Source organism: Mobula hypostoma, chromosome 2, assembly GCF_963921235.1.
Source record: "Mobula hypostoma chromosome 2, sMobHyp1.1, whole genome shotgun sequence".
NCBI classification, from domain to species: Eukaryota; Metazoa; Chordata; class Chondrichthyes; order Myliobatiformes; family Myliobatidae; genus Mobula; species Mobula hypostoma.
In genome coordinates, this window is record NC_086098.1 from 103,982,237 (window position 1) to 104,008,668 (window position 26,432).

The following is a 26,432-nucleotide window of genomic DNA, read 5'->3' on the forward strand; positions in this document are numbered from 1 at the left end:
GTAAGGGCTCTGCAGTGCTTTCTTTATAATTACGTGTAGGACCTACGGCAGGTCTTCTGAAATGATAACTGTTGTGTCTGTGCACAACCACATACCATTGCTCTAAAAGAAACAGATCCATACATTACAATAACACTGAGCAATTTGAAGTTACTGACCATCTCCACCTCTAATCCTCTGATGAGGATTGGCTCATGAACCTCCAGTGTCCTCCTCCTGGTCAATAATCAGCTCCTCGGTCTTGCTAATATTGGGTGAGTGATTGTTGCTGTGGCACCACTCAAGCAGATTTTCAATCTCGCTCCTATATGCTGATCCATCACCAACTTTGACTCACCCGATGACAGTGATATCCTCAGCAAACTTAAATATAGCATTGGAGCTGTGCTTAGCCTCACAATGGAGCACTATGAGATAAAGTGTGTAAAGCAGGGGGCTAAGCACACAGCCTTGTGGTGCACCTGTGATGATGGTGATTGTGGAGTAGATGTTGCTTGCAATCTGAACTGACTAGGGTCTGCACGGGAGGAAATCAAGGATCCAGTTGCACGAGGGAGTATTGAGCCGAGGTCTTGGAGCTTGTTGATTAGTTTTGATGGGATGATAGTATTGAATGTACAGCTGTAGTCAATAAAGTTTATCCTGATGTGTGCATCACTACCCAGATGCTCCTGGGTTGAGTGAAGAGCAAATGAAATGGCATGAACATCAATTTCTCGAACTTCCAGTAATGCCCCCCTTCACCATCCCCCTTCTCCATTGCCCTCTCTTAACTCATTTCCTTGCCTGCCCATTACCTCCCTCTGGTGCTCCTCCACCTTTTTCATTCTTCTGTGGCCTTCTGTTCTCTCCTATCGGACTGCCCCTTCTCCAGCCCTGTATCTCCTTCACCAATCAACTTCCCAGCTCTTTACTTCACCCCTCCCCCTCCCGATTTCACCTATCACCTTGTGTTTCTCTCTCCCCTCGCACCCCCCTCCCATCTTTTAACTCTACTTCTTATCTTTTTTTTTGTCCAGTTCTGCTGAAGGGTCTTGGCCCAAAATGTCAACTATACTCTTTTTCATAGATGCTGCCTGGCCTGCTGAGTTCCTCCAGCATTTTGTGTGTGTCGCTTGGATTTCCAGCATCTGCAGATTTCCTCTTGCTTCTGCTGTTGACCTGTTAAGACAGCAGTCAAATGAAATGGATCCAAGTCGCTTCTCGGGTGGGAGTTGACATGTTTCATTGCCAACCTCTCAAGATACTGTACTTCATCACAATGGATGTAAGTGCAACTGAACGATGGTCATTGAGGAAGATTACTATATTTTTCTTAGGCACCCATATAATTGAAGCCTACTGGAAGCAGCTTGGTACCTCAGACCGCAGAAACAGGAGGTTAAAGATATCAGTAAACACTCCTGCCAGTTAATCAGCACCGGTCTTTAGTACTCAGCCAGGTACAATATCTGGGCTGAATGCTTTCTGTGAGTTCACCCTCATGAAAGGTGCTCTCACATCAACCTCAGACACTGAAATCACAGCGTTATTGGGGGCTGCAGGAGTTCGTGAAGATGCCTCCATGTTTTGATGGTCAAGGCCAACATAAAGGGCATGGAGCTCATCTGAGAGTGAAACCTTGTTGTTACCCATTCAGTTGGTTTCACTTTGCAGGAGATGATAGCTTTCAAGCCCTGCCACAACTATTGAGCATCCTTCGGTGATTCAAGTTTGGTCCAGAATTGCCACTTCACATGTGAGATGTCTTTTGTATTTTACTTGGTCACCAGACCTGTACACTGCTGATTTGACCCTCAGCAGATTGCAGATCTCATGGTTCATCCAGGGCTTCAGGTTGGAGAATACTCTGAATGATTTTATGGTGACACACTTGTCTACGACTGCTTTAATAAAGTATGTGACAACTGTGACATATTCATTCAGATCCTCTGATGAGTCCCTGAACACAGCCCAGTCCACTAACTCAAAGCAATCCTGTAGCCACTCCTCTGCCTCCCGCAACCACCTCTTTGTTGTCCTTGCCTCTAGAGTCTTTCTCTTTAGCCTCTGGCTGTATGCAGATAGGAGGAGGAGAGCCAGATGATCGGATTTCCTGAAATGCAGTCTAGGGATGGAACAGTAGGCATCCCTAATTGTAGTATAACAATGGTCGAGGGTGTTGGGATCCCTTGTGCAGCAAGTGATGTGTTGATAATAATTGAGCAGAGATTTCTTCAAACAAGCTTGATTGAAGTTGTCAGCAATGATTTGAAAGGCATTAGGGTAGGCTGTTTCTTGCTGGATGATCGTGGCATTTTGTACATCATGTGCCTGCTTAATGTCGGCCTTTGGAAGTAGTGAAGTGTGTTCTGGATCATAGAGGAGAACAGTCAGCACTTAATCATGAGATGTTCCAGGTCAGGGGAATAAGAGTGTGATGATACCTCTATGTCTGACCACAATGAAGAGTTTATCATGAAACACAGACCCACCATTTAACTTCTCCGAATCAGCAGTCCAGTCCATTCAGTGTATCAAGAAACCCTTAGGTCTTACTGACATATCCACCATGTCTATAGTGAGCCATGTGTTCATGAAACACAGAACACAGCAATCCTTGATTTCCTTCCAATACAGCAATCTTGTCCTTAGGCCGCAATCCTGTTCTCCAGAGACTCTACATTTGCTAATAAGATACTTGGTAGAGGGTGTTTACGTACTCTGATGTTTCCATCTGGCTTGGAATATTCCCCTCCTCATTCTCTCCCAGTCATGGCAATGATCCTTCATCTGATTAAAGGTGCCATGTATGTATTCCTGTGAATTAAGTGCATAGTGCCCTTCAGAAGATCATGAAATTTCTAGTTCATTAAGACAGTTCAAAAGTGTGTTATTTAAAGGTAAATTACAGGCTGCGGATTGCAGACAGAGTAGTTCAGAAGAAATGTATTTAGAAGTTTTTTAAGCTGCCCACAGAGTGTCACTGTGTTTCACCAGCAGCATGTTGGCATTAAACCATCTTAGCATTAAACCAATACCTCACAATTTCTTCAAGTAGTAAACTGCAAATACTCAAAATGCCCTCCTCAAAAACAAGATGAGGAAACAGATTGATTTGTCATTGACCTTAGTTGCTGTTCCCACTTTGTACAAAACGACTGCCACACTTGCCACATTATCAGAAGTGACTTCAGGACTAATTTATTGGACATTAATAGTTTAAAACAATAGCACACAGTGCTATTTAAATGTAACTTCTTTGTTTCTTTCTCTGGTAACTCATCATGTACTCTACCCTGTTATGCACTGGACCTATCAGCCAGCAGTTTAGTATAATTTATATTTTCATTCGTGAGGCTAACCAAAGCTAGCTTGCAATTTCATCACCCATGATGTAGTGGCTCTGCCTCACTTGTAGAAATATAAATCATAGTAGATGGTTGGCCACAAGATATCCCTTATATTTACTGAAAGCATTTTGATATTTCCTGCACATGAAGAACATTATAAAATGGCAAGTTGGTATTGAAATGCTTAGAAACTCGAGTGACCTCCACAGCTCATTTTAAACGATTCTCCAGTTTCAAGCAAATGCTGTAACTTACATATATAAGACCAAGAATGAATAAAAACACTTGTCAGTTTTACTACCAGTCACTGAAGTTCTTCCTTCAATGAATGAACATTGCCAACAGAAATATACTAAAATTTGCAAGCAGCAGAACCCATTAAAAATTATGGCAATCACCAGGACCACAACTCTGATGGTCAGGCAAGGAGCAACCCCACAGCGGTGTTAATGGCTTGTGGTGTTTTTCATGGCTGAGCAATGTAGGTGCTACAAGCACCTCTGGTGAAAAACAAAGAGTCATAAAAATGTACTAGGTGCAAAGGCGGTGTCTTGTGAGTGGTAAATATCAGTGGGGGCTGCTTTTCTATTGCTATTATGAAGCAATCCTGACTTAGAAGCATTAGTTTGAAAGGAGGAAGGCAGCAGAAAGGAAATTTGGACCAGTTAGCCTGACCTCAGTGGTTGGGAAGATGTTGGAGTCAATTGTTAAGGATGAGATTGTGAAGCACAGGACAAGATAGGACAAAGTCAACATGGTTTCCTCAAGTGAAAATCTTGCTTGATGAACCTGTTGGAAATCTTTGAGGAGATTACACGTAGGATAGATAAAGGGGAGGCAGTGGATGTTGTATATTTGGGCTTTCAGAAGGCCTTTGACAAGGTGCCACACATGTGGCTGCTTACCAAGTTAAGAGCCCATGGTATTTCAGGAAAGTTACTGGCATGGTTAGAGCACTGGCCGACTGGCGGGAGGCAGAGAGTGGAAATAAAAAGATCCTTTTCTGGTTGGCTGCCAGTGAGTAGTGGTGTTCTGCAGGGGTCAATGTTGGGACCGCTTCTTTTTATGCTATATCAATGATTTAGATAATGGCTTTGTTGCCAAGTTTGCAGATGATACGAAGATTGGTGGTGGGGTAGGTAGTGCTGGGGAAACAGGTAAGATGCAGAAGGAATAAGACAGATTAGGAGAATGAGCAGGAGAGTGGCAAATGAAAAACAATGTTGGAAAATGCATGGTCATGCACTTTGGTATTAGAAATAAATGAGCAGACTATTTTCAAAGCGGGAAGAAAATCTGAAAATCTGAGATGCAAATGGACTTGCGAGTCCTTGTGCAGAACAATCTAAAGATTAACTTGCAGGTTGAGTCGGTGGTGAGGAAGGAAAATGCCATGTTAGCATTCATTTCAAGAGGTCTAGGATACAAAAGCAGGGCTGTGATGCTGAGGCTTTATAAGGCAATGGTGAGGCCTCACCTTGAGTATTGTGAACAATCTTGGGCTTTTCTTCTAAGAAAAGATGTGCTGGCATTGGAAAGGGTTCGTAGGAGGTTCACAAGGATGATTTCAGGAATGAAAGGATTATTATACGAGCAACATTTGATAGCTCTGGGTCTCGCTGGAATTTAGAAGGATTGGGGGGGAGGTGCGGGGAGTCTCATTGAAACCTTACATATGTTGAAAGGCCTAGACAAAGGAGATGTCAAAAGAATGTTTCCATGGTGGGGGAGTCTAGGACAAGGGGGCACAGCTTCAGCATAGAGGGGTGTCGATTCAAAACAGAGATGCAGAGGAATTTCTTTAGCCAGTGAGTGGTGAATTTGTGGAATTTATTACCATAGGCAGCTGTGGAGGTCAGGTCATTGGTTGTATTTAAGGCAGAGCTTGACAGGTTCTTGATTGGACACCACGTCAAAGACCATGAGGAGAAGGCCTGGGAGTGGGGCTGAGGAGGAGAAAAAAAGATCAGCCATGTTTGAATGGCAGAACAGACTTAATGGGCCAAATAGCCTAATTCTGTTCCTATGGTCTTTCAGATGAAAGGGAGAAACAACCCCAATGTGATCCCATCCAGTCACTCTCATCAGTGAGTAAAGAGGGGAAGCTGGTTAAAGGGAACTATCAATAGTACATCAGTAGTTTTCATTGAAGTTAGCTTATTCAGCATGTACCTGACACTATCGCAAGCTGGTTGGCTGTAGGGCATGTGCTGCATACTGAAATTATTTCATGCATTTTTCAAGGAGCCTGAGTAATCTGGTGCAGCAAACTGTTGGGTTGAAAGTGGAGACAGAACAACAGAATGGTTACTGCTGTTAAGTCTGTGCCATCAAGGATCAACTTTATTCACCATATAGGTAGGAATTTGCTGTGCTGTTTTGGTCAGCGTGCGACATGCAACAAAAAGCAACAACATTCAACAATTATAAAGAATTAAGAACTGTATAGAAATAAAGTTAGAGGTTCAAGTACAGTTGTAGAATAAAATTGCATAAATACATAAATACCAGCATGTATTTACAATGTAAACAGCATTATAAAAAATGGTTTAAAATGTTTTCAGGGCAGTGCAATGACGGGGGTGGGGGTGATAGATAGAGGAGAGCTAACTAGAATGGTGGATCAGATTAACGGCCTGGAGAAGAAAATTTCGAGATGGCATGAAGATTTTGTTTTAATGGCCCTTTAGCACTTTCCAGAATGATGCTTTTCGAAAACACAGTTTGCAAGGTGGGTAATTTCTGCAATGAACTGTCCTGGCTATTTCTTTGTCCTGGAGAGATGGTGGACTGTAGTGATGTAGACCACTTCTATATAAGTACAATTCAGATAGTCCAACCCCTAATTTTTCCAGAGTCATGTAAATTCTTTCCTTACTGTAGATGAGCCACAACTGTATGACTGCATACGCGGATGTTAAGTGCAGTGAGTTCCCTGAACTCAAGGTCTGTTATTTCAGGGAACTGCCACACTGGTCAGTGATAAAGTCCCAAGATCACACAGCCTTGTTGGGTACAGTGGTCTCACTCACTAAATGTACAGGTTTGGTAGGTTCAAGAAATTCCATGATATCAATAGGTCACAGGCGTAGCTGCACTGGGCTGACCAGCTGTACTTCTGATAGTTAAAGTCATTGAGAATAAAAATTTGGTAGCCCAGAAAGGGAGAAGATGAGCAAATGTATATCTGGGGAGGATCTCTCCATGGAGTATTAGCATTAGTACAGATAGAGTCTGAGGTGAGCCCACACAAAGAATGGTGGGGGCTTGGGCCAGAAATTGAACGTAACAAATAACTACAAGATTTCCTTGAAAGGAGCAATGTCAGAAATTGAAACTGTACAATAATATATGAAAAGGTAATTTTAGGATGCAGTTACAGTGGTAGTGCAGTGCACGTTACCTGAGTTATGAAATCATGCAACGTAGAAGCAGGCTTTGACCCGACTGGTCCATGCCAACCAAGATGCCCATCTAACCTAGTCCAATTTGTCCATGTTTGGCCCTCAAAACCTCTCTAAACCACGTACTTGTCCAAGTGTCTTTCAAATGTTGTTTATGTTTTGCCTCAACTACTTCCTCCCGCAGCTCATTTCACTTAAGTATCAGTCTTGGGGTAAATAAAGGGCCCCTTAGGCTCTTATTGAATCTTTTCCTTAAACCTATGCCCGCTATTTCTTGATTTCCCCAACCCTGGCAAAAGGGCAAGCAATTAAAAAAACTTGGGTGCATACCCCACCAGGGCAACTACTGTATGCCAATTAAACTCAGTTAATAGAGTGGGATCTGAAATTTGAAACAAGTGGTCTTGCTAACAGCAATTACTAGTTTTGTTGTGAAAACCCATCTGGCCCATCATTTAAGAGAGGCTACCTCTCACGTTTTCTGGTCTAGTCTATATGTGACTCCAGGGAAATTCTTAAAAATTGTTCTTTGAAATCTCACTTACAAGTCACTAGTAAGCCGCATCATTGTCACTTATTAAATACTGGCCTTTCCAGTGATGCCAATATCCTGAATAAGTAATGAATATAATAAAGGGCAATGCCCATAAACACAAAGTTGTGCATAAACTGGGAAAACCAATGAAGCATATACATATCTCCAGTGGATATTAAAATAACATAAGGGTGTTTCACTAAACTTGGGAGATTTCCACTGTTGGCTGAAGGAGTGTCTTTCAGAAGACCTGCAAACTTTGTTGTATGAGCATCAATGAACATTCCATGTTAAAAATTGTTATTATTGTGTTTGTGAAATCTCTTCAGATAGAAAGAGCAATTGCAATTACTGCAATAATTAGTGGATGTACTAGTTAATATTAATTTAGTTTATATCATACTGCTGGAGTTGAAAAGATTAGAAAATGGGTATATTTACATTTGAGTTTGCAAATAATTAGCAGTATAATTTTATATTTCCATCTTTGGTTAACCAAAGACGGCCTGCAATTTCATCACCCATGGTGTAGAGGTTCTACCTCACTTATAGAAATATAAATCATATTACATAAATCAGCTGTATAGAAATAGTTCATTGATAAAATAGCTTATTATATGTAGATAGCTTTTGCAGTTATGGTTTTGAGAAGTAGTACAGTATGCATTTGCTGTACATACAGCTTTAAGAACTATGTGGTATGATTTTTGATATATTGTTGTGTCACCCACGATTTGTTAGTTGAATGTCGTAGTTGCTCACTTTCAATAGGGGATATTTGATCTGAAGTTCTCACCTAGTTATTTGCCTTAAAAAAACAGCAATACAGAAGAATCTGTTTATGTCATGGGGACAGATGGAATTTTCAACAATTGTGGAATCAAGGATTGTGGGAAACAAGCAGGAAACTAGAACTGAAGGCATAATCAGATCAGCCAGGATTTTACTGAATAGCAGAACAGGATTGAGGGAACATCTGGCTCACTCTTGCTTCTGTTTTCTACGTTGTTACATTACAGATTTGTCCAGAAGGTTTGAAGTCAGCAAAATATCTTTTAGTTTCTTCCACACCACACTTTGTAATCATCTGCAACTGAAAAAAAAATAGGTGAAAAAAAGTGATCACTTTTAGAGTCATAATGCAAGCCGGAAAAAGTCAGCTCTCAACTAATCTACAAGCATAATTGCCTTAAATAGCTAGCACTGGTGAAAGGTTCTTCCTGCTGCCAAATGGATGTTCATCCATGTAAACTTACAAGAGAGAATCAGCTTAGCATTGACCTCAAAAGTACATTGCAGATACCAACTTTGTACTGTATACTAATTCATATCATGACTTTGCGACTTCTGCTAAATGCTCAACATAAGTGTGCAGATACGTTCTCCACCAAGGTAGTGAGAAACTCATGCTACATCTTTGCTCACCTGCTGCAGATATCACATCGGCATTCCAATGACACCGATAGGGCTTAAATAACAGGAGCATTCAATTCACATTTTGTACTCAGCAGCTCCCTGAGGGCCTCTGCAGAAAGTCAGCGTATGTCACAAACACCAGTCCCAGAATAGAGCTTGAAGCTACAACTTTCTGATCAAGTCCAAGAATGGAAAATCCAGATTTCTTGTTGAATAGGAAAAGTAATTGGCTAGTCTTTGCATTGTTTGGTTATAGAGAAGAGCTGTAGATCATTTCATCAGGATGACTACATCTGTTTCAGTTGTACACTGTATGCTTGTAAAAATTTATAGAAGTTTGCCAAACATTGTTTTACGATAACCCTATGACCCTTGAAAATGTTTCATAAATACATTTAGTAAATTGAAATCAGGGCAATGACAGCATATTCTGAGTAAGTGCTTTCAATAGACGCTTTACAACATTAGCTTAGTTAAAGACTAGAAAATCAGCTGAAGTAATTCTTTCTATACTTCTTTTTTCAGCCTCACACCTGTTTCCTGTACTAACCCAGTTTTGTTGCATCAGCTAATAAAAAATTCTAGGATTTTCAACAAAATTCTGCATCGTGAAACCTTTTTCATTATACACAACTGTTTTTAATACTCGCAGTCATGTGTGAACTTGGAAGTTCCACAGCAGCCCATCAATCAGATTTCCGGCATGCTCATTGGATCCTAGAATCTGTCAGCATCAGCACTGTCAATCAAATAGACACCTATGTCAAAATTTAATTAGATTTTATTCAGATTTAATCTATTTCATGTTTACACAGTGGAGGGGCCAATAATAACCTAACCCAAAGGCATAAGGCTGTAACTTATCCTAAGAATCTCCATTTCCTGTCTGTTTCAGAAATGCTCTTACAATGTGATCCTCATTTTGCATTAACCCACTATGTAAAATATGTGAGACAGATCTGATGTGTAAAGAAGCTTAACCTTGGAGTAATATGATCAGAAAACTGAATACTATTGCAGGTGTTTATTTAGTTTCATGCTCCCTTATGTTAGCTTTGATCGAGATTGCTGAGTTGGTAATTAAAAGTGATTAAAAAAAAGATCGCAAAGAAAATGATATAGGATGAAGGGGTTACTCCACTATGAGAGAGCTGCACAGTCTGAGGCACTGACCTACAGATGAGACATCAAGCCAAGGTCTCATGTGACCTCCCAAGCTTACTTAAGTATTCTGCAGTGATGTTCAATAAATAGGAAAATTGTTCTAATGACTCGTCCAAGGCAAACTTTTATACTTTAACTAACATCTACATCAGACGATTGGATCAATTCCTTTAACTAGTGTGCACATGGACTGCAATGTCTCATTTACTTACATTCCAAGAATACATTATTGCCTATAAAATGATTAAAGACATTGGTAAGTGGAAAGGCATAATATAAGTGCAGGCTTTTGTTTTATAGAACAGGCAGCTCAAGTTTGTAACATCACAAATGTTGCAACACAATCTATTTATTCAATCAAGTGTATTCTAATTATTTCTCCAAATCAGATGAAGCTTAATATTGATAGTTGCGAAGTGAGGGCCTTATAAGTATAGAATGTACAAAACGAATGGTGGAGGACAAATGGACAAACTCAAAGATCCCTGAAGTTGGCAGCACAGGTAGATAGGGTGGCAATGAAAGCATACGACATGTTTGCCTTCATTAGCTGCAGCATGGCACATAAAAATAGGGATGCCTTGGTACAACTTTATAAAACACTGGTTAGGCAATAGCCTGAGTATTACGTGCATTTCTGGTTACCAAGGTAGGAAAGACAACACATGAAGAAAGTGTAGCTAGGATTCACTAAGACACTGGAGCACAAGAGGTAATAGATCATGGAATCAGAAGCAAAAGAAAACAAAATGCGCGAAGAAAAATTGCAAAACAAAAACAGCTGCAGATTAATATGCACAGAGATTTTCATAAGGCCATATGACATAGGAGCAGAATTAGGCCATTCAGCTGATCAAAACTGCTTTACCATTCCATCATTGCTAACTTATTATCGCTCTCAATCCCATTCTCCTGCCTCCTGCTCATAACCTTTGACGGCTGACCAATCAAGAACCTATAAACCTTCACTTCAAATATACGCAATGACTTGGCCTCCACAACCATCTGGGGCAATGAATACCACAGACTCACCACTCCCTGGCTAAAGAAATTCTTCCTCATCTCTGTTTTATATGGACATCTCTCTATTCTGAGGCTGTGCTCTTTGGCCATAGACTCGCCCGCTATAGAAAACATCTTGTCCACATCCAGTCTATCTAGGCCTTTCAGTAATCAATCAATTTCAATGAGAGCCCCCTCATTCTTCTAAACATCAAGTACAGGCCCAGACTAATCATACACTCCTCATATGTTAACCCCTTCGTTTCCAGAATAATTTTCATGAACCTCCTCTGGACCCTCTCCAATACCAGCACATCTTTTTATAGAAAAAGGGCCCCAAACTGCTCACAATGCTCCAAGTATGCACTGAACAATACCATATAAAACCTCAGCATTCCATTCTTGCTCTAATATTGTAGATTTTTAAATGAATGCTAATATTGCAGTTGTCTTTCTTACCACCAACTCAACCTACAAGTTAACCTTTAGGGAATCCTGCACAAGGAATCCCAAATCTCTTTGCATCTCAGATTTTTGAATTTTCTCTCCATTTAGAAAATAGTCTACACTTTTATTTCTTCTACCAAAGTGCATGACCATACACTTCCCTACACTATATTCCTTCTGCCACTTCTTTGCCCATTCTTCCAAGCTAAGTTCATCTTCAGCAGACTCCCTGCTTCCTCACCACTACCTGCTCCTCCACCGATCTTCGTAACATCTGCAAACTTGGCCACAAAACCATCAATTCATCTCCCAAATCATTGACTTACAATATGAAAACAAGTGGTCCCAGTACTGGCCCCTGCAGAACACAATTAGTCACCAGTAACCAACCAGAAAAGGCCCTCCTTATTCCCAAACTTTGTCTCCTGCCAGACAGCCAAAGTTCTATCCATACTAGTATCTTTCCTGCAATATCATGGGCTCTTATCCTGTTAAGCAGCCTCATGTGTGGCACCTTCTCAAAGGCCTTCTGAAAATCCACTGACTTTCCTTTGTCCATCCTCTCTATTATTTTCTCAAAGAATTTTAACAGACATGTCAGACAAGATTCCCCCTAAATGAAACCATGCTGACTTTGGTCATGTGCTTCCAAGTACCCAAAACCCACCCTTAATAATGGACTCCAATATCTTTCCAACCACTGAAGTCAAGATAACTGGCCTCTAATTTCCTTTTTTCAACCTCCCTCCTTTAAAGATGGAGTGACATTTGCAATGATCCAATCCTCTGGAACTATTCCAGAATCTAGTGATCCTTGAGGGATCATTATTAGTGTCTTTTCAGCTACCTCTTTCAGAATCTTGGGGTGTAGTCCATCTGGTTCAGGTGACTTATCGACCTTTAGATCTTTCAGCTTCCCAAACACCTTCTCCTTAGTAATATCAACTACACTTACTTCTGCCCCCGACAGTCTCAAAATTCTGGTGCGCTACTCGTGTCTCCCACAGTGAACACTGATGCAAAATACTTATTAAGTTCACCTGTCATTTCTTTATCCCCCATATCCCCAGTGTCATTTTCCAGCGTCTGATATCCACTCTCCCTTCTCTTTTCCTCTTCATATAATGAAAACATTTTGTATCTCTATATTATTGGCTCACTTAACTGCATATTTCATCTTTTCTCTCCTTGTGGCTTTTTTAGTTGACTTCTGTTGGTTTTTAAAAGCTTCCCAATCCCCTATCTTCCCACTAACTTTTGTCACATTATATGCCTTCTCTTTTCCTTTTATGCTTTTTTTTGACTTCCTTTGTCACCAACAGTTGCCTCACCCTCTCTTTAGAACACTTCTTCATCTTTGGGATGTATCTATCCTGCACCTTCCATTGCTGTTCTGTCATCATCCCCGATTCCTTTTAAATGTAATATTGATACATCTGACATTATCTTCTCCCTCTCAAACTGCAGCGTGAATTCTATCATATTATAATATCACACCCCTTAGGGTTTCTTTACCTTAAGCTCCCGAATTAAATCTGGCTCATTACATAACACCCAATCCAAAATTGTTTTTTCCCTAGCGGGCTCAACCTTAAGCTGCTCTAAAAAGACATTTCGTATGTTTTCTACAAATTCCCTCTCCTGTGATCCAGCACCAACCTAGTTTTCCTAATCTATCTGCATAATGAAATCCACTATGACTAGCATAACATTGACCTTTTTACATGCCTTTTCTATCTCCCATTGTAATTTATATCCTGCATCTTGGTTACTATTCTGAGGCCTGTATAACACCCATCATGGTCTTTTTATCCTTGCAGTTTCTTAACTCTACCCACAAGGATTTTACATGTTCAGAGCCAATGTCACCTCTTTCTAAGGATTTGATGTCAACAGAGCCACCCCACCCCCACGTACCTGCCTCCCCTTTTGATACAATGTATATCATTGCATTTAAGTTCCCACCTATGATCTGCTTTTATACTCCACTCAGTGATGCCCACAACATCATTCCTGTGAATCTCTAGCTGTGCTGCAAGATCATCTACCTTATTCCGTATACTGCGTGCAGACAGATATACATCTTCAGTCCTGTATTCATCACCCTTTTTGATATTTCTCCCATGTTGCACTTCAACCCATCCCACTGGCTGCAATTTTGTCCTGTCATCTGCCTGTCCTTCCTCACAGTCTCACTACATGCTGCATCTACTTGTGTACCAACTGCCCCATCCTCAGCCTTATTACTTTGTTTCCGATACCCTTGCCAACTTAGTTTCAACCATCCATAACAGCTCTAGCAAACCAGCCCACAAGGATATTGATCCCCCTCAGGTTCATGTGTAAACCATCCCTTTTTGTATAGGTCATATCTTCCCCAGAAGAGACCAAATTATCCATAAATCTGAAACCCCGCCCCCTGCATCTGATCCTCAGCCACTCATTCATCTGCACTACCATCTTATTCCTGCCCTGACTATCATGTGGCACTGTGAGTAATTCAGAGATTACTACCTTGGAGGTCCTGATCTTCAGCTTCTTCCTTAACTCCCTATACTGAATGTCTCCCCACCAATGTCATTGATACCAAGGTTCACCACAACCTCCTGCTGCTCACTGTCACTACTGAGAATATTCTGCAGCTGCTCTGAGACATCCTTGACCCTAGCACCTAGGAGGCAAACACACCATTCTGGCATCTTTTTTGGGGCCACAGAATCTCCTGTCCATTCCCCTAACTATCTCCTATCATTATTGCTCTACCAGACTTTACCCCTCCCTGCTGAGCCTCAGAGTTAGCTATAGTGCCACTGGTCTAGCTGCTGCTGTGCTCCGATGGGTCATCTCTCCCCCCCAGCAGTATCCAAAGGGGAATGGCCACAAGGGAATCCTGCACTTACTTCTTACTACCCTTACTTCTCCTGGTGGTCACCCATTACTATCTAACTCTGGGTGTAACTACCTCAGTAAATGTCTCATTCATGAGGTTTTCAGCCTCCTGGATAATCCTGAGTACATCCAGCTCCAGTTCCATTTCCATTTCCAGCCAGGAGCTGAAATTGGGTGCGTTTCCTGCTGATGTAGTCATCAGACAGACCATTAGGTGCCCTGCAATTGCACATCCTACAGGAGCAGCATGTCACTGTCTTAACTACCATCCTGCCTACACTTGTTATACCTTTGGCTCTAACTTCTTAAGATATTCTATAATCAATGAAATGATTCCAAATGACTCAGTATTCTTAGCCTCCACCTGTACGCAAAATCTGTTAAACCAAAGCCTGACCAGTCTAACACTGGCCCATTCCCACAATGGACACTCTGCTTACAACTCCCTTCTTTTTATAGGCCCTTGCTAAATTACCAATAACACAAGCAATCTCCCAATCTCTGAGGGACAATGTCATGAAAAGAGATTATTGCTGTTGCTGATTGCCTGTTGATCAATGTTGGGGGACCTAATTCATAATTTATATTGATAATTCTGAAACATAACAGTTTAATTAAATTAAAAATAAAATGAAAAATTACTGGAAGCAACGGAATCTAAGATTTAAGACAGAAACTACTGCATGTGGCAAACTCTTTGCCAATTTGACCTAAAATTGTCAGATGAAATGCAATACACCAGAGTATTACACATAGGAAGGAGTACCATTCACACTTAATGAAGTGTTGAAAGAGCTGCAAATAGTGAGAAAGCAAAATCAATGCTCAATAGGTTCAGATTTTGCAGAGTAATTATCAACAAATCAAACTGCGTCACAGAAGTGTTAATCAAAAATTCTATAGTGCTCTGATAAGAATGCAGAGAACAGTGAAATTATAATAAAGGTATTTTGACTAGTTTCATGGTAAGAGAAGTCTGGGGAGACTTGTTGCTGGCAAGGTTCTGACAGGTTGAGGGCAAATCTTCAGTTTAAGTTCTGCAACTAATTAGCTCGTTTGAAGTCAAAATCAGGTAATGGAGTTGTACAGCATAGAGAGGGGCTTTCAGCTAATTGTGCCTATGCTCACCATCATGCCTATCCATAATAATCCATTTTTCCTGCATTCATTCCAATTTTCCTCTCATTCGAGTACCTGTCCAGGGAATGCCTTTTAAATGTTGCTGTTGTTCCAGACTCCACCAACTCCTCTGGTAGCTCATTTCTGCTATCAGCTATCCCTCAGCATCCCTTTAAAAGTTTATCCCTACTCCACCTTAAATCTATACCTTCTACTTTTAGGCAGCCCTGTTGTGGGAAGCAGACACTGGCTATCCAATTTAGCTATGCCTCTCATAATTTTATATACTGTACCCTATCATATCAACTCTCAGCCTTCTTTGATCCGGGGAGAACAATTCTAGCCCATCTGATGTTTCTCGCTAACTCAAGCCCTTTAATCCAAGTAACATCCTTGTGATTTTTTCTGCACTCTCTAATTTAATCATATTCTTCATACAGTGTGGTGACCAGAGCTGCACACAACACTCCAAGTTCTTCTAGCGCAAATCTAACATATTCTCAATGAATGGGTTAGAATACTTATAGCATGTATACATACCCATGAGCTAAGCAAGAATAATGAGACAGGGAACATACATCAAAGTTGCTGGTGATCGCAGCAGGCCAAGCAGCATCTGTAGGAAGAGGTACAGTCGACGTTTCCGCCGAGACCCTTCGTCAGGACTAACTGAAGGAAGAGTGAGTAAGGGATTTGAAAGTTGGAGGGGGAGGGGGAGATCCAAAATGATAGGAGAAGACAGGAGGGGGAGGGATAGAGCCGAGAGCTGGACAGGTGATAGGCAAAAGGGGATACGAGAGGATCATGGGACAGGAGGTCCGGGAAGAAAGACAAGGGGGGGGGTGACCCAGAGGATGGGCAAGAGGTATATTAAGAGGGACAGAGGGAGAAAAAGGAGAGTGAGAGAAAGAATGTGTGCATAAAAATAAGTAACAGATGGGGTACGAGGGGCCTTAGCGGAAGTTAGAGAAGTCAATGTTCATGCCATCAGGTTGGAGGCTACCCAGATGGAATATAAGGTGTTGTTCCTCCAACCTGAGTGTGGCTTCATCTTTACAGTAGAGGAGGCCGTGGATAGACATGTCAGAATGGGAATGAGATGTGGAATTAAAATGTGTGGCCACTGGGAGATCCTGCTTTCTCTGGCAGACAGAGCGTAGATGTTCAGCAAAGCGGTCTCCCAGTCTGCGTCGGGTCTCGCCAATATATAAAAGGCCACATCGGGAGCACCGGATGCAGTATATCACCCCAGCCGACTCACAGGTGAAGTGATGCCTCACCTGGAAGGACTGTTTGGGGCCCTGAATGGTGGTAAGGGAGGAAGTGTAAGGGCATGTGTAGCACTTGTTCCGCTTACACGGATAAGTGCCAGGAGGGAGATCAGTGGGGAGGGATGGGGGGGACGAATGGACAAGGGAGTTGTGTAGGGAGCGATCCCTGTGGAATGCAGAGAGAGTGGGGGAGGGAAAGATGTGCTTAGTGGTGGGATCCCGTTGGAGGTGGCGGAAGTTACGGAGAATAATATGTTGGACCCGGAGGCTGGTGGGGTGGTAGGTGAGGACCAGGGGAACCCTATTCCTAGTGGGGTGGTGGGAGGATGGAGTGAGAGCAGATGTACGTGAAATGGGGGAGATGCGTTTAAGAGCAGAGTAGATAGTGGAGGAAGGGAAGCCCCTTTCTTTAAAAAGGAAGACATCTCCCTTGTCCTAGAATGAAAAGCCTCATCCTGAGAGCAGATGCGGCGGAGACGGAGGAATTGCGAGAAGGGGATGGCGTTTTTGCAAGAGACAGGGTGAGAAGAGGAATAGTCCAGATAGCTGTGAGAGTCAGTAGGCTTATAGTAGACATCAGTGGATAGGCTGTCTCCAGAGACAGAGACAGAAAGATCTAGAAAGGGGAGGGAGGTGTCGGAAATGGACCAGGTAAACTTGAGGGCAGGGTGAAAGTTGGAGGCAAAGTTAATAAAGTCAACGAGTTCTGCATGCGTGCAGGAAGCAGCGCCAATGCAGTCGTCGATGTAGTGAAGGAAAAGTGGGGGACAGATACCAGAATAGGCACGGAACATAGATTGTTCCACAAACCCAACAAAAAGGCAGGCATAGCTCCCATTCCCATTCTGACATGTCTATCCACGGCCTCCTCTACTGTAAAGATGAAGCCACACTCAGGTTGGAGGAACAACACCTTATATTCCGTCTGGGTAGCCTCCAACCTGATGGCATGAACATTGACTTCTCTAACTTCCGCTAAGGCCCCACCTCCCCCTCGTACCCCATCTGTTACTCATTTTTATGCACACATTCTTTCTCTCACTCTCCTTTTTCTCCCTCTGTCCCTCTTAATACACCTCTTGCCCATCCTCTGGGTCACCCCCCCCCACTTGTCTTTCTTCCCGGACCTCCTGTCCCATGATCCTCTCGTATCCCCTTTTGCCTATCACCTGTCCAGCTCTCGGCTCTATCCCTCCCCCTCCTGTCTTCTCCTATCATTTTGGATCTCCCCCTCCCCCTCCAACTTTCAAATCCCTTACTCACTCTTCCTTCAGTTAGTCCTGACGAAGGGTCTCGGCCTGAAAAATCGACTGTACCTCTTCCTATAGATGCTGCTTGGCCTGCTGCGTTCACCAGCAACTTTGATGTATGTTGCTTGAATTTCCAGCATCTGCAGAATTCCTGTTATAATGAGACAGGGATTAATTCACAGGGTGAATCACAAAGCACCGATGAGCAGGTGAAAACAGGAAGCGATGTCAAATCCCCAAAGGGGTGAGAAGTGACCGTCCTTGGCTGGGGAGTTGAAGAACCAAGATTTCAGAGGTTCACTTATAAAATATTCAGTGACACTAGAATAACTATATAACAATTACAACACGGAAACAGGCCATCTTGGCCCTTCTGGTCCGTGCCGAACTCTTACTCTCACCTAGTCCCACCGACCTGCACTCAGGCCATAACTCTCCATTCCTTTCCTGTCCATGTAGCTATCCAATTTAACTTTAAATGACAACATCGAATCTGCCTCAACCACTTCTGCTGGAAGCTTGTTCCACACAGCTACCACTCTCTGAGTAAAGAGGTTCCCCCTCATGTTACCCCTAAACTTTTGCCATGAGCTCATTCTGCTATGGCAGTGGACATTGCAAAAGTCCACAAAATACTTTTATTATAATTTATGGGAATGTGAGGATCATTAACTCTTAAGCTTGTTAATTTACTCTTTGAATATTGCTGGGTTGCTCTTTTGAAGTGTAGGATTGGAGGTGAAAGTAAATTACATTTCATTTTGCCAAATTGACAGCTAAACCCACTTGTACTGATTGCACTGGCCAGTTTCTCACTGGTATGATACTCTGACCCATACCAGCATTCTTTCATCTGTGTAAAGAACAAATCACAATAATGTGACCTGTCATTATGGAATCAGCATTCATCTGTCTGAAACGGAAACAGAAAATACTGGAAACACTCTTTAATTCTTATTTATGCTGCTGGCTGATCACTTAATTTCTTTAAGACATTGGAAACTCCATGGTCGTTTGCTCATTCAGAGAGCTTTTTATACTGGTGAATGCCTGTTACGTATTATCGCATTTAAGAAAAAAGATTTTTGCTTAATTATCATATTTGGGCTTGCAGAAAGAGCAGAGCAAAATAGAACCAGACAAGACTACCTCCATTTGGTAAGGGAAATACAGCTTCTGTGTTATTTTGCCGACCTCTAGGTTCATGCCAAGTGTCCAAGTTGTGGTTGGCTTATCCTTTTCTCCAAGATGTACTTTCTTTAATAAAATATAAACTGTGATAATGGAATGTAAATTTTAATTCTAGTGTTTAATTACAGCTAATGTAAGCCAACAAAAAGAATACTAAAGTAATTTTCACAAAATCTATTATTAATGCCAAGCATTTCTGTCTGCATACCTAACGTCGAAGCAATCACTGGCACAAACCACAGATTCTATTAACAACAATGCAATGATTATAAAAGTCTGGAATTAATATCTTTCAATGTTGGTCAATTAATCACTGATGCATTGTATGATACTGCCTACAATGTGGTGACATTGTCCAAAGTAATTTAGCTTCAATATCAATGTATTGAATAATTATCTTTCAATTCGTTATATTTACATCTTTAAATCTTGTAGCTCACCAGCCAGATATAGCCAAATCTATTCACTTTATGCAATCATTGCCTTTAACTCAAACCTATACAGTTGGCTTAGGAAAATATTCAGTGTATGGTTGTATTCTTCCAAGACACATTTCCATCATGCTTTTATGATAAAAGATTGGTTCACAAACTCCTAAAAAGAAGCAGTTCATAAATTTATGAGGAAAACTTGCACCTTGATAAATGTGTTTAAAGCTGTATTATTATCATCTAATGATCATTTTCCTCTTATTTGAAATGTTCTTTTATGCAGCAAAACTGGAGTTAGTCTTGGAAATTGTTTTTAATCTAAAGCGTGTGCTAAAATGTACAGGAAGACTTTCCCAGCTTATGGCTGCTGAGCTTTTAACTCAATGAATGTCTTTATGATTGTATCACCAGGAGTCGATATTATGGCAATAGCAGCCCACTCAGAATGAGTGAGCAATCAAGGGGCAGGAGACGAAGAACATGGCGGTCACTGAAGTATCTACTGTGCAAAAGTTTAAGGCACATATACAGTATATAGCGAGGGTGGCTACAACTTTTGCACAGAACCGCATCTACTAAATGTTTACCAATATTTAAGTTTAAAAGTTTACCAACAGCTCTATTTCCATCTTTAGTATCTTCATTTTTCCCTTTCAGAGTTCTTTTGAAGATGCTGACGCGGAGTTACATGCTGACCTTGGTTCTTTGTGGGAATGGGACCCGCTCTCGGGGTCTCATAACTGGCCATTGTTCGGCATGCCAAGGGCTCGGCCAAGAGGCCGGCTCGCATTTGGAAGCCTAGGATCTCAGGGCTCTGTAGACGGGCGGATCGAGGGTCAGTGTCACGGCAGGAAACCTGTGTGTTGTCGGGGGAGTTGAAATATCTACAGCTGTGTGCCCGGAGACACGAGACCTTTGAGATCTTCAAGCACAGAGCTTGAAAAAAAACAACATAACGGACTTCTAACATCGTAAACCAGTGAGTTGTTTGTTATGTCTCCCTGCTTGCTGGGAAAACGGCGACATATCCTCCTCCTTTATTAGGGAGAGAGAGAGTCGCTGGTATGTCGTATACCAGGTGAAACGTGAAGTCTTTGGGGTAACTGCATGCCTGTATCTTTGTTATTGCTTTGCTCACGCTTGAGTGCTCTATGGTGGGTGCCGATGCTTTTTTTTGCTGGTGGGGGAGGGCGGATTGTTGCTTTTTTCTGCTTATGCGTGGGAGGGAGGGGAGCTTGGGGGATTTTTGGGGTTCTAACATTTAACTGTCACTCACTGTTTGGGGACACTCCTCTGTTTTCATGGATGGTTGCGATGAAAAAGCATTTCAGGATGTATATTGTATACATTTCTCTGACATTAAATTGTACCTTTGAACCTTTGACCTTTGAATATTAACAAAAATTAAGACCCACAGATACAGCTGCTTCAAGGGCAAATAAAGAGAGAATAGAGATGGATGTCTCTCCACCAGGTGCTTCAAATCAAATCAAAACTAACCCATGCAGGAAAAGTTATAAAAAACAGCTATATATGGGCCTAAGACTTTTGCACAGTACTGTACATACATAGAGTTCTCACTGTCCATATCCTATCTACCTGGACTGATTATAGGGCAGCAATAAATGAATGTCTAATCCTATTACAGAAATGGTATAGTGGCCTACAGCTCACATGAAATTTCTATGATTCGTCTTGTGCAATAACTTGATGTATAGGGATTCTTAAAACAAGGTCCTTCAAGTTCCTGGGTGATAGCTCAGAAGATCTATCCCTGGTCCAACATATTGATGCAATTATGAAGAAGGTACGCCAGGAATTTGAGGAAATGTGATTATCAAAGACTAGCAAATTTCTTCAGAAGTACCATGGATAGCAGTGTGATTAGTTGCATCACCAATGCACAGGTTGGGAAGAGATGCAGAGGGTGCTAGCCAGCTCCATCATGGGAACTAGCCTTCCCAGCATCGACATCTTCAAAACGTGTTGCCTCAAGTAAGCAGCATTTATCTGTTTTTATCCCTTCATCAACGCTTAAACACTCTGTGTTGTAAGGAAATATGAAATATGATGTGTCATTTGGCCCTTACCACATTGATGTTTTTGGTAGGATGCTTTGTTTTCCAGTTAGATTTCCAGAAAGAAGGAGAGAGGGAGACGGAGGGGGAGGGGGAGAGGAAGAGGGTGAGGGAGAGGGAGTGCAGAAGAGAGCGGGGGAGTGTGGGAGAGAGAGACGGGGAGAAGTAGTAGAGAGGGGGGAAAGAAAGGAAGGGGAGAGAGAGGGAAAGAGAGGGAGGGAGAGAGAGGAAGGGGAGAGGGAGGTGGAGGGAGAGAGGAAGAGGGTGAGGGAGAGGGAGTGTGGGAGAGAGAGAGGGGAGTGCAGGAGAGATGGAGAGACAGGAAGGGGAAGAGGAAGGAGAGAGAGAGGGAGGGGGAGAGGGAGAGGGAGAGGGAGAGGAAGAGGGAGATAAATTAGCTTCAAATTGTATACTGTATTCTGATATTATTGCCAGTAAAAAAAGAAAGAAGTTTAAAACTGAATTAAAGATGAGAAATTTGTGAGAAGGAAGGAATAAATGCTGAAAAAAGGAAAGATAAAAGTAAAGGCATCAAAAAAAATTGATGCACAGAGATCAATGTAAAGAAGAGAAAGAATGAAGTAGAGGAGAAGGTAAAATAAGACTGGAAAGGATGACTAACCTTTGATACATTGATGACACAAATGTAGCCCTTGGTTAATAAAGTTTCTTCCACACTTCCAAATAAATACAATACGCATACACTTTGAGACCTAATATATTTCGAAGGCAGCCACAAGTCAAAATGGCACATTCATTCAGAGGCATTGCTTGTTACATTGCAAACATCTGTCTCCTCTAAATGACAGTGCCAGTAGCCGAAGTGTGGTGAAAGATTATGTTGGCACTAAACACAACGGTGTGCCAAGGATGATAGCAGAAGCTGGGAGAGGTGAAGAGCAGCTATTGAAAGACAGTAATGTTGTGAGCTGCTGGGTGTAGTACAGTGTAGTACATTTGAGTCGCCACTGATTTTTAGGAAGTGGTTGAAAGGATGTTGTGGTCAGTCTATCTAAAGGTCGCTGGCAAGATGGATGCCTTCTATCTGATGTGTCTTTTCCATTATTAGCAATTGTTGACAAGCCATCTGGGATAAAAACAACTGAGGGATACTGCCCAGATCCAGAAAACATAAGGTAAAGGAACATCAGAGAGAAAAAAAGGAGAAATGCTGGAGCCAAGTGATGAAAAAAAATTAGTCAATGGACACTAGCTCCTTTATTCTTAGACCTTTTGTTCAGCATGGACAAGTTTGTCTACGTTTCTTTGTGCATAATTCTATGTCCATATCAATGTATAGGGCTGTAAGTAAAAGAGCCAATACCCACTCACACAGTTACTGCCAAGTACAGAAATGTCTTTCTGAGGAGATTTAATTTTTAAATGATTCCATAAAAACATCATTAATTTCCCCTTCCATTCTGCTGCCTTAATTTGGATAGAAATTTTATTCCAGCATGTAATAGTTTTAGCTGCAAAAAAATCATGCCCCAAGGCATTGTTCTCACTGATTTACTATCTATAATCATAATTCCAGTTGTGGTGGCAGTCAGTTTCACAACTTCATTTTCTTCTTAAGTAGTCTCCTAGGATTGGGGATGACTCGCTTCAACTCTAGTTATTCATGTTCAGAGGTGACCTTGGATTGGAGCATAGTTGCCAAAGGTTGAAAAGTTTCTCCTTAGCTCTGAAGATTAGCTCCACTACTATATGAAGTTTTTTGGAGGTGAGATGCAATATTGCAGCAAGTAAACTGAGACAATGCTGGGGCAAGGGTGCAGCATTGCTTTACTCTTAGTCTTCAAGGAAAATGGTTCTCTTGTAGGATTATATTATTTTACTTAGAGCTACAGCATGGACCCTTTCGACCCTTTGAGCCACATCACCTCAGCAACTCCTGATTCAATGCTAGCCTAATCACTGGATAAATTACAATGACCAATTAACACACCAACCAGTACAGGTTTTCCCTGGTATCTGAACGTAGAGCATTCCTATGAAACCTTTCATAAGCCAAAATGGCGTAAAACGAAGAAACAATTACCATTAATTTATATGGGAAAAATTTTGAAAAATGTCTGGAAGCAGCAAGTGAAAAATGAGTGACACTGTTCTATGCACTGCGACAAGTAAGTAAAATGCATTATGAAATTTTGAGTGTCATAATATTGTGATTCATTCATTTTCTGACTATTCTATTATTGTAAATGTGATCACTTCAATAAAAATTAGAGGCAACTGTGTTCATTGTCTGAGTTTGATTGCTGGAAGTAGGCTAATAAAAATTAGGTTCAATTGTGTTGCCTACATTTACAATTTGTTTAGTTAGGTCTACATTTGTGTCTGCTAATTTTCAATTTCAAATGGTTTATTAATGGAAGGGTGTGGTTCTCAAAACAATCTTAGCCAAAATAGCATCATTTTTTCTCTCTCTCATCACAACTTACTTGTAGCCTTCGACTGTAAGTTAATTCCAATCATAAAAATAATGCTTGCTAGGCAATCTTCTTCATAAGAAATGAAATTCATGAAGTGAAACACTTTGTAGTTATAGCAGAGACTGAGACACATGAGAGTAGGTTGAAAAAACAAAGGCAATGAAATCTGTGGGAGCACACGTGTGTGCACAACTGATCCGGCCCATACCAAGTCGCATTTTGCCCAATCCGGCCCATGACCGAAAATGAGTTTGACACCCCTGGCGTTGGCTTTTTCTGATTCTGTGTTAATAGTAGATGAGATTTCGGGAAGAACTGGTATCTGGCATTGCTCATTTAGTTGGCTTTATGAACTAACACTCCACACATGCCTGTGGCAACTGATTTGTAGGAAGTGTGGGTGAGTGGGATATTGTAGTCAGTCAATGTGTGTTGAAAATTTTTTTAAATGGAATGGTTAGTAATGCATTTGTAAATTCCTGGCCATTTGAGTATTGCTTTTGAAGCAAGGCTTACAACCCACTGAAATCACTTGTTCTGACAAGTCACATAAAATGTTTATTCTACTCTGTTCACACAAACCCCCACGGGAAATGAATAATAATGTGTAAAACTTCTAAGATAAAACAATGGGAACTTTTTCATTGCCTCCAAACAGTAATCAGATGAAACTACCAGGATATCAGCCTACTCTTAAGTATAGAGATGCTTTCATGTCACTGATTTCTATCTGATTTTGGGCAGCACATCCCTCTTCTGTGATTACATTGCTCACCCTACGTTGTCTTTCACAGGCTTGTAGGAGGCAGCAGGAAGCAGGAGGCCTCAGGAAATGTCTGTAGAGCTTTATGACTGTGAGCAGAGTATAGTCATGCCCTATGTGATCTTTAACTTTCGTTGTGTCTTGATACCACAATACAATGGATACCATGATACCAAATGCTAATGGAGGGAAAGGGTATTCAATGAGTTCAGACTTGGTACTAGACACATGGTCCACCTTCCAGTAGTGATTCCTGCCACTCAGTGGGCTTTTGAGACCTAGACTGCCTACAACAAGTAACTTAAGGCACTGAAAAGATGTCATCAATGATGCCCCTGAAAAATGGTCCAGTTTTTTGAAAAATAAGCAAAACAACATCAGTATCCTTTAACAGGCCTACATCCCCAAGTCCATTTGGCTATATGGCACAGTCCACATCGCTCTATGTCCACAAAGCTCCTGAAAGACTTCCTATTCTGAGCTCATGGGGGAGAGATTAGCAGGCAAGTAGAAGAAAAAAAAAACAAGACATCCTGCAGATTCTGGAAATTCAAAGGAACAAACACAAAATGCTGGAGGAACTCTGCAGGTCAGTCAGCATCTCTAGAGTGGAATGAATAGTTGACATTTCCGTAAGATAATAAGACACAGGAGCGGAATTAGGCCGTTTGGCCAATTGAGTCTGCTCCACCATCATGGTTGAATTATTATCCTTCTTAAGTAGATTCTCCTGCCTTCTCGCCATAACCTTTGACACCCCTGACTAACCAAGAACCTATCAATCTCCACTTTAAATGCACCCAATGACTTGGCCTTCACTGCTGTCTGTGGACATGAATTGCACAGATTCACCACCCTCTGGCTAAAGAAATTCTTCCTTATTTCCTTTCTAAAGGGTCATCCTTGTATTCAGACCATATGCCCTCTGTAGGAACTACTTCCCCACTATTGGAAATATTCCCTCCATGCCCACTCTACCTAGCTTTTCAATATTCGATCAATGAAATCCCCCATCAGTCTTCTAAACACCAGTGAGTATAGTCCAGAGCCATCAAGCACTCCTTACATGTTAACCCTTTCATTCCCAGGATCATTCCCATGTACCTCCTCTGGACCCTCTCCAATGCTAGCACACCCTTTCTTAGAAAAGGGGCCCAAAACTGCATATAATACTCCAAGTCCTACCAAAGGGCCTGAAACATCAACTGTACTCTTTTCCATAGGTGGTGCCTAGTCTGCTGAGTTCCTCCAGCATTTTGTGTGTGCTAAAATACTCGTGTGCAGTCTGACTATTGCCTTATGAAGCCTCAGCATTACATCCTTGTTTATATATTCTAGTCCTCTTGAAATGAATGTTAACATTGCATTTGCCTTCCTTTCAACTCAACCAGCAAACTAGCCTTTAGGGAATCCTGCAAGAGGACTCGCAAGTGCCGTTGCAAGACTGGATATCGGCCAAGACCCTTCATCAGGAAATAGAGGAAAGAGGAAAGTGTTCAAGGATATGCTCAAATCTCCTAGAAGAAGTACACTATCCTCTCTGACTCCTGGGAATCTTTGATCTACAAGTGAGAAGAAACGATAAAAACCACTTGTACTTCACAAGCTAGCTACTAACACATCCTGTCAGGCATTTGTTGCTGCATCTTTGGAAGAGTCTGTGGTTTCCACATTAAGCTCATTAGTATTTAATTATGCGCTA